Below are 14,064 nucleotides of genomic sequence, written 5' to 3'. Positions count from 1 at the left end.
TGGAGAATGTTGTTTGGATATTATGGTCTAGCGGTACAACAATGTCGATGAGGATTTCCCGCTTCATCCTTTTGTCGTAGACCACAATATCGGGCCGATTGGCACGGATGAGGACATCCGTTATGATCTCGCGATCCCAGTACAGCTTCACGAAACTATTTTCCAGAACCGGGACAGGCACATATTTGTAGTAGAGGCAACCAACTGGTTAACCAAGTTGTAGCAAGTTGTAGGTGCACAATCTTGGCTACTTTTTTATGGTGACCGAGATAGGCTGAATCAGAAATTAAGGAACATCTCGTGGTAAGCAAAAAGTTGATTATAATAAAAATTCACAGAAATAAAGACAAATGAATCTCGTGGAAAATGCAACTGAAAGATTCATGATAAATCCTGTAAATAATTTCACGACGGAATAAAGAAAAAATTCTAATGCAATTTCAAAAGAATTCATAGAGGAAGGGATGAGATATTTCTGAGAATTGATGATACTATTCCGAGGTGATTCACAATGATTTGGAATTGTCAAGAGACATTCTCTAAAAAACTACTCGACATTTGTTTTTACGACTTTTTTTCCATGGTTCCATGGAAAGTTCTATGGGATTTCCACGGGAAAGGATTTTGGATGTTTTGGGAAGGGTTCTTTTTTGATGTTCCTTTAAATCTTCATTGATTTGGCGGAAAAATTTCTCAGAGCTTTTTTGGAAATTCTAATCGCAATAGTGATAATGTACAATTGCAGTGTCTTGTTACCGTTCACACAAAATGTCCCTAAGTAGACTGCCGATTAAAAAGTAACATTAAATATATTTTGAAACTTAATTATTATGTATAGCTATGTAAAATATATATGTATTTAATCTGAAGCCTAAGAATTAAAATAGAAGCATGCACACGAGTAAATAAAAGAAAATAAAATATTTAAAAACGGAGAGCTAAAATAAAATAAAAACAAAATTTGGAAAACACAGACCCCAAAAACAGCTGCATGGGTATCATCCGAAAGGTTGTCGCGAGTTGAACAATTATCGCCAAATAGGGTTGGTAAAAACTACAGGGCAAGAATGGATAGGCTATAGGGTAAACGGAGACTAGAGGAGATCTGATCTCTTTCCTACCGAAAACACCGAAGAGAACAGACGTTAAAGCAAGGTGAAATTCATATTGGAAAGTCTAATTTAACCTATTAGGTCCCTAAGAGTGCCAAAGTGATCGTTAATTCGTGGTACTTACTATTATTAACGAATCAGGTATGCTATTATCAGGTTTCTCGAGTATCTGGAGAGACAAACCCCGAATCCCATAGCCTGTACCTAAAACTAAAACTAAAACCTCAATCCGATATTCACGTGTGCAATCAGGACCCGAAAGTGCTCATTTTACGAGCCTGGTAGTTGAACCCAACCCCCCCAACTGACCCAGCAATTGCTACGGAAACCGAATCGCTCAAGCTAGTTCTGGTGGATACCTCGAAGATTCGTCCTTCACCGAATACGGATCAACATTTTCGTCTCTTCGATTTTTTACACTTAGATTTTTTGTCCATGAACATTTTGTCCTTCGACCTTATCAAGCTTTCTATCGTACCACTTGATTTTTTTTTTCAAACGTGTCACATATTTAAAACATGCGATTTTAAATTCGACTACGTCGTTCATTGAATAGGACTTGAGTTTATTTCTTTATGTATATGTATATGCTATGTATATGATAGCAGCCAATTGAAAATTTTAATTTTTAGTTGTTGAAATGCATTTTTCTTCGGAATATGTAAGGGTGATAGTATACAGTGACCGGCATAATAAAAAGCCCACTAGCCGTTTTTCATACAAAATGGTAAACTTTGGAGATCTAGATCTCGATTGCGTGTGAACCAATTTTGCTGAAAATTTTACCAGAGCTCAGATATAACTTGAATTTCACCACACCTGAGTTTCGACCATATTGATTCATAAGGTAAAAAATTATTGCGGTAATACCAAAATGTTTTTTTTTGCCAAAACCTACAGCTTATATTGCTAACCACATGTGACTGAACAATTACTGTTGAAGCTGTTGCTCAAAACTGGCCATATTAAAAAATATCATTTATCTTCAATGATCTGAAGCTTAATATAATTTAATAATATGCCGATGTGTCTTTTACGAATTACATACTCGCTCGCTTACATAATTAGATTCGAAAGCATAGATTTAGTCGAAACAAGCGACAAAACCACAATATTTGTTATACAAATATGTAGTTTAATATTCCATAACGAGAAACTTCATGCTAAACCAATGATAAACGGTTATCAGTAACGTGCCGTCAACAACTAACATATGAATTCAGGGCATGCGCATAAAAAACTTTGACGATAAAGTGGCGTCATCTTCGCTCAGTTACGAGAATAACATTGGTGGAAAGCTTTTTTCGTGCAAAAGTTACTGTTCAAGTTGTTGCTCAGGTCTGGTCATATAAAACAAAAATAATGTTTATCATTTATTATTGTCTATAAATTAAATAGATACACCAAAAAATTGTTCTCTCTTTTCTTATTCTATGTATGAGTATATATTATTAATGAATTTTGAGCTTCAATTGTCAGTTTGTTCAGTGCAAAGCATATTTGTCGAATATTTCAAACCAAAAAGATGACCTGCGCCGTAGAGATAAAAGCTATTGAATTACTTGAACGGTATTATCTTAAAATTGATGGTGTAAAGCTCAGATAAAGCTTTCTTCCACTGATAAAGCGAATTTATCTAGTTCGAATCGTTCCTCTTGTTTGCTTTAATGGTGTCAACACTAATGCCAATAAATTTTCGGTAGAAAGCGCATTCGATTTTGAACATAAGTTACTGACATAGTAGATGATAGAAAGTTTGCCAGTTGGCTCTTTAGCTCACGTGTCGTCTTAAAGTGCGAATTCTCGTTTTCCCTTAGCATAAAAGTATCCACGTGCAAGCTTCATGATATACTACTGCAAACGGGGGATGTAACGCCAATGAAGATGAAGAGAATGATTTGAAACCAATAAATCAATTCGCCAGTTTTCAAATTTTATACTGAAATTGGATATATCTCCATGAGTAGTACATGTAATGCACAATCAGCAATGGTGCTATGTCCATTTAAGATTAGAAAATTTCGCCGTATTTCATGTAAAATGTTTTAAAAAGTCCGTAAAAATAATTTTGAAAAGAATATTTTAGTAAACATTATTTTACACTTTGGTTTTCATTTTCTGAGAAATCATATCATTATTATTATACTGACTTAGACTCGGAGCAGTACCACCTCTATTTTAGTAGGGTTACTGCTCCTGGACTTGTTTATAATTTTTATTTTTATTTTTTCAGCAGTAAGTACGCATGTTAGCAAAAAGAAGCTACGAAACTGGTGATGTATTTCTTTGTTTGGCGGTAAGATGAATGTGTGTTTAATGAGATGGAAAACGGGGCAGCTCCCCCAAAATAGCATGTCATAAAATTTTATTACCAGAATTTTTAAACTTTTAATACTATCATTAATAAGAAATCTATAAATGCCCTACATTTGCTTGAGTAAATAAGGGCTTAATAGTTAGAAACAAAGCAATTCCGATTATGTATTTAATTTTCAGTTTTATTTCCAGAAGTTATGAATGAACAATTTGCTAATAATTCTACGCAGCATAGGAGTTGTTGTTTCCAAAATCAATAAATTATAAATAAAATAATAAACAAAAAAAATCAATATTAAATGTGAATACGTTACGTTTATACAAGTCCTATGTCTACTCGCTATTGTGTTTAAAACATTACCCATTGCTCGTTTTGCCTTTCTCGTATACAAAGTATACGTAAAGGCTATATGTTCGCTCCAAAAACGAACTTTTTATACGAGCCCCGGAGACCCATAGTTTTATATATTGATCGACTCACCTCGACGAATTGGAGTGATGTCTGTGTGTGTGTGCGCAAAAAGTCTAGCTCACTTTTTGGGCCCTTATCCTCAACCTCGCATTTGCTCGCAATAAGTTGCATTCGACGCAGAATCCTGTCCCATTGTTTCTTATTGAAAATTGACCCGATCGGACTATGGGCTTAGAAGTTATGGCCAAAATACTTTTTTTCATAAAAAAGCACATTAAAAAGTCTAGCTCACTTTTTGGGCACTTATTCTCAACCGATTTGCTCGCAACAAATTGCATTCGACGCAGAATCCTGTCCCATTGTTTCCAATTGAAAACTGACCCGATCGCACTATGGACTTAGAAGTTATGGCCAAAATACTTTTTTTTCATAAAAAAGCACATTAAAAAGTCTAGCTCACTTTTTGGGCACTTATTCTCAACCGATTTGCTGGCAACAAGTTGCATTCGATGCAGAATCCTGTCCCATTGTTTCCTATTGAAAAATGACCCGATCGGACTATGGGCTTAGAAGTTATGGCAAAAAAAAATCGTGTAAAAGCACATTAAAAAGTCTAGCTCACTTTTTGGGCACTTATTTTCAATTTGCTCGCAACAAGTTGCATTAGACGCAGAATCCTGTCCCATTGTTTCTTATTGAAAATTGACCCGATCGGACTATGGGCTTAGAAGTTATGGCCAAAATACTTTTTTTCATAAAAAATCACATTAAAAAGTCTATCTCACTTTTTGGGCACTTATTCTCAACCGATTTGCTCGCAACAAATTGCATTCGACGCAGAATCCTGTCCCATTGTTTCCAATTGTAAACTGACCTGTTCGCACTATGGACTTAGAAGTTATGGCCAAAATATTTGTTTTCATAAAAAAGCACATTAAAAAGTCTATCTCACTTTTTGGGCACTTATTCTCAACCGATTTGCTCGCAATAAATTGCATTCGATGCAGAATCCTGTCCCATTGTTTCCTATTGAAAAATGACCCGATCGGACTATGGGCTTAGAAGTTATGGCCAAAAAAAATCGTGTAAAAGCACATTAAAAAGTCATGCTCACTTTTTGGGCACTTATTTTCAATTTGCTCGCAACAAGTTGCATTAGACGCAGAATCCTGTCCCATTGTTTCTTATTGAAAATTGACCCGATCGGACTATGGGCTTAGAAGTTATGGCCAAAATACTTTTTTTCATAAAAAAATCACATTAAAAAGTCTATCTCACTTTTTGGGCACTTATTCTCAACCGATTTGCTCGAAACAAATTGCATTCGACGCAGAATCCTGTCCCATTGTTTCCTATTGAAAACTGACCTGTTCGCACTATGGACTTAGAAGTTATGGCCAAAATATTTGTTTTCATAAAAAAGCACATTAAAAAGTCTATCTCACTTTTTGGGCACTTATTCTCAACCGATTTGCTCGCAATAAATTGCATTCGATGCAGAATCCTGTCCCATTGTTTCCTATTGAAAAATGACCCGATCGGACTATGGGCTTAGAAGTTATGGCCAAAAAAAATCGTGTAAAAGCACATTAAAAAGTCATGCTCACTTTTTGGGCACTTATTTTCAATTTGCTCGCAACAAGTTGCATTAGACGCAGAATCCTTTCCCATTGTTTCTTATTGAAAATTGACCCGATCGGACTATGGGCTTAGAAGTTATGGCCAAAATACTTTTTTTCATAAAAAAATCACATTAAAAAGTCTAGCTCACTTTTTGGGAATTTATTCTCAACCGATTTGCTCGCAACAAGTTGCATTCGACGCAGAATCCTGTCCCATTGTTTCCCATTGAAAATTGACCCGATCGCTTATGGGCTTAGAAGTTATGACCAAAATTTTTCTCTATTTAGGCACTTACTCTCGGCCGCAACTCTCTCTCAACTCTCTCGCAACATTCGACGCAGAATCATGTCCCATTGTTTCCTATTAAAAATTGGCCGGATCGGACTATGGGCTCAGAAGTTATGGCCAAAATACTTTTTTTCATACCAAAAGTGCGAAGAAATTACTCACTCACAAGAAACGAGAAAGGCACTATCACTGCTAGGTGGATTAATCTGGGTTTTTTTCATTTCCCATCATTGATGCTCCAATAGTGTTTTTCTTATACGTGAAAGTGGGTTTTCCATCTGTGTATGATTTTATCACAATCTTCCTCTTGAAAATGTGATAATTTTAAAAAATAGATTGTTTTATCGAGTTCCGGATAATCGAGCCATTACATATTAGAGCTTCGGATACACGACTCTCCAAAATAATTGAGTGCGACCTATACATTTTTATCATTTGACACCTTTAGTCAGAATTAAAGTCCCATATGTTTGATACCGAACGTTAAACAAATTTCCACCATACGGTATCTCTACTATCAAAACCAGGTGCATTGCAATGCTCTGCCAACGACCGCGGCGGGTCGGCGGGTGGGTCGCCAAACTGGGTGCTGCCCTATAAAAAACAAACAAGAAAACTCAAGCGGGAAATGTTTATTTTCCCACGATGAGCAAAATGGAAACAGCATCATTACAGGCTGGAATTTTATGCTTTTTGAATGACCAAATTCTAAAACAAATCCTGCTGAATTGGAAAAATCTCGGAAACGAAATCCCTTTGCAGTAAGGTGAACAAACAAGTTAATCAGCATCAATAAATAATATCACTTTGAAGTCAGCTACCTTGCTTTCCTGTTTGTGCATTAGCATTCCCAAGCATGATGGAAAACTGAATTCCCATTCTGTGCCTGTAGGAATAGAGGAAAATAGCCTGATAATGCAATGAAATAGTGATTGAATGGAAGCTTGCAACCTCATCGAAAGAGTTGGAACTTTTGCTAGAAGTGCAGTTCACGTGAAAAGTTGTCGTCAATTCCACACACGTACGAAATGAACCTGAGTGCAGTATAATTTATCTCAGTGTCCTATCTGCAGCGACGTTCGCTATTATTATTTGAATATCCGACCAAGGAGCACAGCAACGTGTATGAATCGCTCTTGAGAAGGATTTGGAAGCCTTGTAGAGAACCCCTATTCATGCATCCAGTTTCTTACTACTGAATTTTACATGTTGCTTCGAGATGAGGTACACATTGCATGCATCCATGATAACCGTACGTTCCACAACACACTTATCTTGGAGTGCAGAATCATGAGAGCCTGAATGACTGTCAAGAATTAGATGCTTCGCAAGCGCACCGAACCATGACGTACAATATAGATTAATGCATTCTTATCCAGTTAAGTGCATTTGTATAGAATACAATTGAAAAATACTAATATAACTAATTGTTTGACGTTACCTTTTTATGTTTTCAATGTAATATTTACAGATATTGAAAAAAAAAATTAATGCTTTAACTACTTACTTATAATTTTTGTAGCGGTGATTGGCTTTTTAATACACATAAAGTAGGTATCATCCTCACCCTTGATAACTTTTACGGCGAAGTGTTTTACAAAAGCTGTTATGTCAAAAAAACATTAAATGCATTATCAATCACTTTGACAGCACATTAGGATACCATGAACGAAACTATTATGTGACAGACTGTCTTAAGACAGAAGATACATGGAGCCATCATAAGCCCAACATAAATATGTTTGACTTATTGGTGGAAAACCACCAATCATACTTGGCATAACTTGTGTGTAGTGAACGCAAATGTAAACACATTCCACTCCTACTACGAGTCCATTTTGCAAAATAATCGAATTCATTGAGAAACCTCAGGCTGATGCGTTTTCGTTGCTTAAACAACGATCAATCAAATGGAACCCAAAATATCTACACCAATATCTGCTTCACAGCACTGCTGCCGCTAATATTAACGTGGAAGGAGTAGTTGTGATCTGCGTGATGGTGCTACCATTATTGCAGCTGGTAAAGTTGATTTTTGCCATGGTAAATAAATATACATCACTCCGTTGGCAAAACATTGGATGAAATATAGGCCGGAGTGTATCAAGCGCGGCCAGATATTACTGGATTGTGGGGGGAGTATACGCATATAGTAATGGATCGATTTGTTTGAAATATTATGAATTTGCGAATAATTCAAATGTTCAGTTGTATAAACCTGATGTCAAAGTCTTTAAACCAAATATTTGCTGAAAAGTTACAAATGTGTTAAAGATCTGTTTGAATCTTCATGGATTTAGTCCAAGTAAATATGGAATCTCAAGATACTTCAGTATGAGTATAGGATTTCCATTATAATTAATCTATGATGGCATATTTGTAACAATCGACACATGTTGGAATGGGGGAAAAGGAACAGTTCAGTTTGTGATATGCGTTAGTATGGAGAATTAATTATTTTCTAAAAAATGCTGAAAAATGCTGAGAAAACGTTTTTTTGTTGAAATCTTCCAAAGCGTCATTTACATTATTTGATATTTGAGTGAGAATTAATGTCGAATTTTTTCGTTCGAGGAACACAGCGTACCGGCGACAGATTTTCCCAGTGTTAGTGTTATGCGGCCTTCGCTCAATGTTGCAAAACAACTTGTTAGTTTTTCCGGATTTTCCGGAACAAACTTTCATATTTCACTTAGTCCTAAAGAACAAACAATTTGGAGATGAATTTCTAGCTAAACTAAAAATCGACAAAATTGCAAATGTTACAAATATGCGATCATGAGCAGTTATAATTCATGATCGCATATTCGTAGCATCAAAAGCAAAATAACCAACCTGATCTGATTTTATTTTATGTGTCTTGAATGGTAGTGTTATAGTTTCAGGCCATTTAGGAATGGCACAAAGACAATTGATAGTTATATGGAAATTTGACTTAAAAATTATGAAAATCCTCGTACAGCATGCAAATCGTGGTTATTCCACATGTTCAAACATTACCTCGGTTTCTAATATCTATATATGCTAGATCGGCGGTGAGTATTCCATGTTGAGGGCATTTGCCATGGTTGCAAATATGGTTGAGTTATCCGGAGACTCAATTATTCGTTATACTATTCACCGTAAAACATGGTTCAATTCCCTGGAATCAAAGGAAAAAATCGATTCTGTCCGATAATAATATGCATTCACTTTGTCAATGTTATGTATTAATTTTCGGATTGTTTACCAACGTTCAATTTTTCTTCTGTTAGAACGTCCGACGCTGTGAGTGCCAGCTTCCTGAGCACCCCGAAAATCTCTTTTCGGGTACCCCGGGGGCACCCATCCGGGCAATAACTCCCAACAGACACAGGGTCCTTTTTTATTGTTTTTTTTTACTACACAGAGTTCTAGGCCTCCAGGCAATTCAGCCTGGGTTGTGAGTCCTACTACTTTTCCCGTAACGCTGGTAGATCACTTTAACGTAGTGTGGTAATAAAAATTCATCGTTTTTAGTCTTCGCTACCAATTTTCAAGCAATTAGTTAAAAAAAACCTCGGTGCACATCTTCCTAGGCTGAACTGATTGGTAGAAAAAAATCGAGTTGAGGGTTCAAATACGTACTAACGCTTCATGAACTGGTGAACAATGGTAGCACAGACAAACACACATAACACTCGTCAAATTTCCATCGTTCACTGATTTACTGGTCAATTCAAATAATCATTAGTTGCTCGAGTTTGACGTTTACTCTCTACCGGCATCTGGTTCGTGATTTGCCCAACTAACTGAAATCAACAGACGTCGTTAGTGTTTGAACGACGATGAATTTCATGGGTTCAATGTGTTATGTCTGTTGGTCTGTGATGGTAGTGTGAGGTACACACAAAAATTCGTGTTACTGAACAAATTCTTTAGCTAGAAAGAGAGCTAAATTTTCCCGGGTTAATAGCTTTACTACTTATCGAATTTCCCCCATAATTTCTTCAAAATTCTTCCGGGAACACTTTTGAAAATTCCCCCCAGTAGTCCATAGGGAAATCCTTCAAAAATTTAATTAAAAGCTTTCCGAAAATATGTTCATGGATTCAAACAAGGAATTTCATCGAAAAATTCTCCTGGAGTCCTTCAATAACTTTTTCATGAACATCTCCGAGAACTCCTCCATTAATTGGAAAATCCACTCGAAAGAAGCATCAAACATTCCTTCAGATATTTATCCAAAAATTCCTCCAGGTATTCAAACCTGCAATTTCTTCACGAATTGCTCTCACGAATTAAATCCCTTATGAACTCCTTCTGATATTGTCATTAAAATTCTTTCTGAAGGAGAAATTCCCAGGAGCGTATTGAAACGAATTTATGAAGAAGTTTTTGGAGAAATTTACGGAGGAATTTTTACCAAGTTTTCTGGATGTAATTTCCGGTGAATTTCCTGGAAGAACTTTTGAGAGAGTTCTGGACTGAAAAGCAAAATAAGCATGAGAACTTCTGGAATACTTTCCGGGGTGATTTTTAAGGGATATTCTGAAGAAATTCTTTAAGATATTTCCTGGAAAATGTCCTAAAAGGGTTTTCTTAAATATTATTCAAAAAAAACCAAGGAAAGTACATGGAGACATGGAACGTCGCTTATTTTGGCAAGAATAATCAGGACATTTTTTACCTCGTGTTAGCTTAAGTAATTTCCAGAATAATTAACTGGGGGAGTTTTGGAAGATTTCCCTTGAAAGAATTCCCATAGGAATGTCTTAGAATTTGTGGAGGATTTTCAAATAAATTTCAAGATGAATTCTTGGAAAAAAATCAGGAGGAACATTCGGAAGATTTTAAGGAATAAAATAGACCCCATCTCGTGATCCCTAGCCTCTTACCCAGCAACTCCTATCCCTATCTCTTCGTGGCGCTGGCCGGGATACGAGCAACTCTAGGAAAGATCGGGTAACCAACCCCGATGGGAACTATGGTCGTACAGTGACCAGCATAATAAAAGGCCCACATTCCGTTTCTCATACAAAATGATCAACTTTGGAGATCTAGATCTCGGTTGAGTGTGAACCAATTTTGTTGAAAATTTGACCAGGGCTAGAATTTTACATTTTACACTTAAGTTTTGACCATATTGAATCACAGGGTAAAAAATTATTGCGGTAATAACAAAATGAATTTTTGTCAAATATTTATTTTTCAAACAGGGGATTGGTTCGCCACTTTATCTCATAGCTCTTATTTCCATTCCATCAAAAATAAAGCAATGGAAAAAAATTTGGTTTGTTTATTATTTTTTGTGATTTTTTTCAGCAGTGAGCACGCATGTTGATAAAAAGAAGCAACGAATTTGGAGCCGTATTTCTTTGTGCGATGAGCGATGAGATGGATATATGTACAGTGAGATGGAGATCGGAACAGTTCCCCTATCTTGAATTCTATGAGGTTGTAAACTATTGACTTTTTCTGCAAAAACGCGTATTTTGGAAATGAAAAAAGTATGCTAAATATACCGGTACACAAAGAGTTGTAGTTTTCAAGATATTTAAAATCTTTTATTGTCAAAAAATTCGTTTTGGTATTACTCCATTGTGGTCTGTTCTCCATGTCAAGGGCCGCTGATCATCGTCCGAGTGGCAGCGAGGGACTCTTAGTGAAACTGTGCACCATGGCTAATGTGACCAGCAAGCGTCCTACGAAACGCGGGACGCCTATCTCGACTACGTCACTGGCTTGAAAATGAATCCTTCAAAAGTGCATTTCGCATAGATTTTGGCCCAAAAAATTGAAAAAATATTTGTAAGGCTGTATGAATTGTAATACATGTGTAAAACGACGTCTGGCCACATTATCCATGGCCCACCGAAAATAAGAAGGAATGGTCCTCCGGAAACTTAGAGGGTTTAGTGTCATGCCCGCAACGAATAATCAATAAGAGAGTACGGACCGGAACAATCGACGAGGACCACTGCGACGAAACGGGACTAGCGATTGGAAACTCGGTTCGTGGAACTGCAAATCTCTCAACTACATCGGGAGCACATGCATACTCACCGATGTGCTCAAGGTCCGTTGATTCGGCATCGTAGCGCTGCAGGAGGTTTGTTGGAAGGGATCAATGCGAATGTTTAGAGGTAATCATACCATCTACCAGAGCTGCAGCAACACACACGAGCTGGGAACAGCTTTCATAGTGATGGGCGATATGCAAAGGCGCGAGATCGGGTGGAGAATGTGCAGGTTGATGATCAAAGGCCGGTTCTTCCACTTCAGTATAATCAACGTCATAGCCCACACTCCGGAAGCACTGATGATGATAAGAACGCATTCTACGCGCAGCTGGAACGTGAGTACGACAGCTGCCCAAGCCACGACATAAAAATCATCATAGGAAATTTGAATGCTCAGGTTGGTCAAGAGGAGGAGTTTAGGCCGGAAGTTTAGCGCTCACCGACTGACGAACGAAAAGGGCCTACGACTAATTGATTTCGCTGCCTCTAAGAATATGGCCATTCGCAGCACCTGTTTCCAACACAGCCTTCCATTTCGATACACCTGGAGATCACCACTGCAGACAGAATCATAAATAGACTACGTTCTGATTGATGGACGGCACTTCTCCGACATTATCGACGTCAGGACATATCGTGGCGCTAACATCGACTCTGACCACTATCTGGTTATGGTTAAACTGCGCCCAAAACTCTCCGTCATCAAAAATGTTCGGTACCGACGGCCGCCCCGGTACGACCTAGAGCGACTTAAGCAACCTGATGTCGCCACTGCATACGCGCAGCATCTCGAGGCACTGTTGCCGGAAGAGGGTGAGCTCGATGAGGCCCCTCTTGAGGACTGCTGAGATACAGTCAAAGCAGCCATTAACGACGCAGCGGAGAACAACGTCGGGTATGTGGAGCGTAGTCGACGGAACGATTGGTTCGACGAAGAGTGCAGACAGATTCTGGAGGAGAAGGAAGCAGCGCAGGCGGTCGCGCTGCAGCAAGGTACCCGGCAGAACGTGGAACGCAATAGAAGAAAGCGGAGACAGCAGACCCACATTTTTCAGGAGCAGAAACGCCGCCTGAAGAAGCGGACTGCGAAGAGATGGAACAACTGTGCTTTTCTCAAGAAACACCCAAGTTCTATCAGAAGCTCAACGCATCCCGCAAAGGCTTCGTGCCGCGATCCGAGATGTGCAGGGATAAGGATGAGAGCATCTTGACGGACGAACGTGTGGTGATCGAAAGGTGGAAGCAGCACTACGGGGAACATTTAAATGGCGCTGAGAGTAAAGGCAGTGACAGTCAAGGCAGCGGAGCAGATGACTACGTCAGTTGAGCGAACGAGGGAAGCCAACCAGCCCCCAGTTTGAGGGAAGTTAAGAATGCCATCCAACAGCTAAAGTCCAATAAAGCAGCTGGTAAGGATGGTATCGGGGCTGAGCTCATCAAGATGAGCCTGGAAAAGCTGGCAAATTGCCTGCACAAACTGATTGTCGGAATCTGTCGAACTGAACAGCCTCCGGAGAAATGGAAGGAAGGGGTCATATGCCCTATCTATAAGAAAGGCGACAAGCTGAAGTGTGAGAACTTTCGAGCGATCACCACCCTTAACGCCGCCTACGAAGTGATATCCCAAATCATGTTATGTCTTTTGTCACCAATAGTGAATGAGTTCGTGGGAAGTTATCAAGACAGCTTGAAAACGGACCAGATCTTTACTGCAAGGTAAATCCTTAAGAAATCCCATGAATACCACGTCCCAGAGCTGTGGAAAATTCAATACCAGAACAGCTTCCTTGGGAAGCTTACCAGACTGGCAACGGTGGATGGTGTGCAAAATATCAGCCGGGGTACGATTTTCAACAGATCCTGTCAAATTATTTGCTTCGCGAATGACATGGACATTGTCGGCCGAACTTTTGTAAAGATGGCAGAACTGTACACCCGCCAGAAACGTGAAGTTGAACTGGTGGTGAATGCATCGAAGACAAAGTACTTGCGGAACCGAGCGCGACAGGGCCCGCCTAGGAAGCAGAGTTACGATAGACGGGGATACCTTTGAGGTGGTAGATGAATTCGTTTACCTTAGATCCTTGCTAACAGCTGATAATAATGTTAGTCGTGAAATACGAAGGCGCATCATCTGCACCCAACCAGCGGATGGCAGATTTTAATACAGTTCTGCACAAGAACCTTAAAGAAACTGTATAATAATTTGGCATATACAATTTCAGAAGATTTTGATATACTTATTGTATTGAAATTTTACAGATTTGTATTACACAGGATTTTGTTTTTACACGATTTTTTTTCGCTCGTATTTTTGATCGTGTGACTTCAA

The sequence above is a fragment of the Armigeres subalbatus genome, chromosome 2 (assembly GCF_024139115.2).
Source record: "Armigeres subalbatus isolate Guangzhou_Male chromosome 2, GZ_Asu_2, whole genome shotgun sequence".
In the NCBI taxonomy this organism is placed as follows: domain Eukaryota; kingdom Metazoa; phylum Arthropoda; class Insecta; order Diptera; family Culicidae; genus Armigeres; species Armigeres subalbatus.
Note: the sequence above shows the minus strand (reverse complement) of the source record.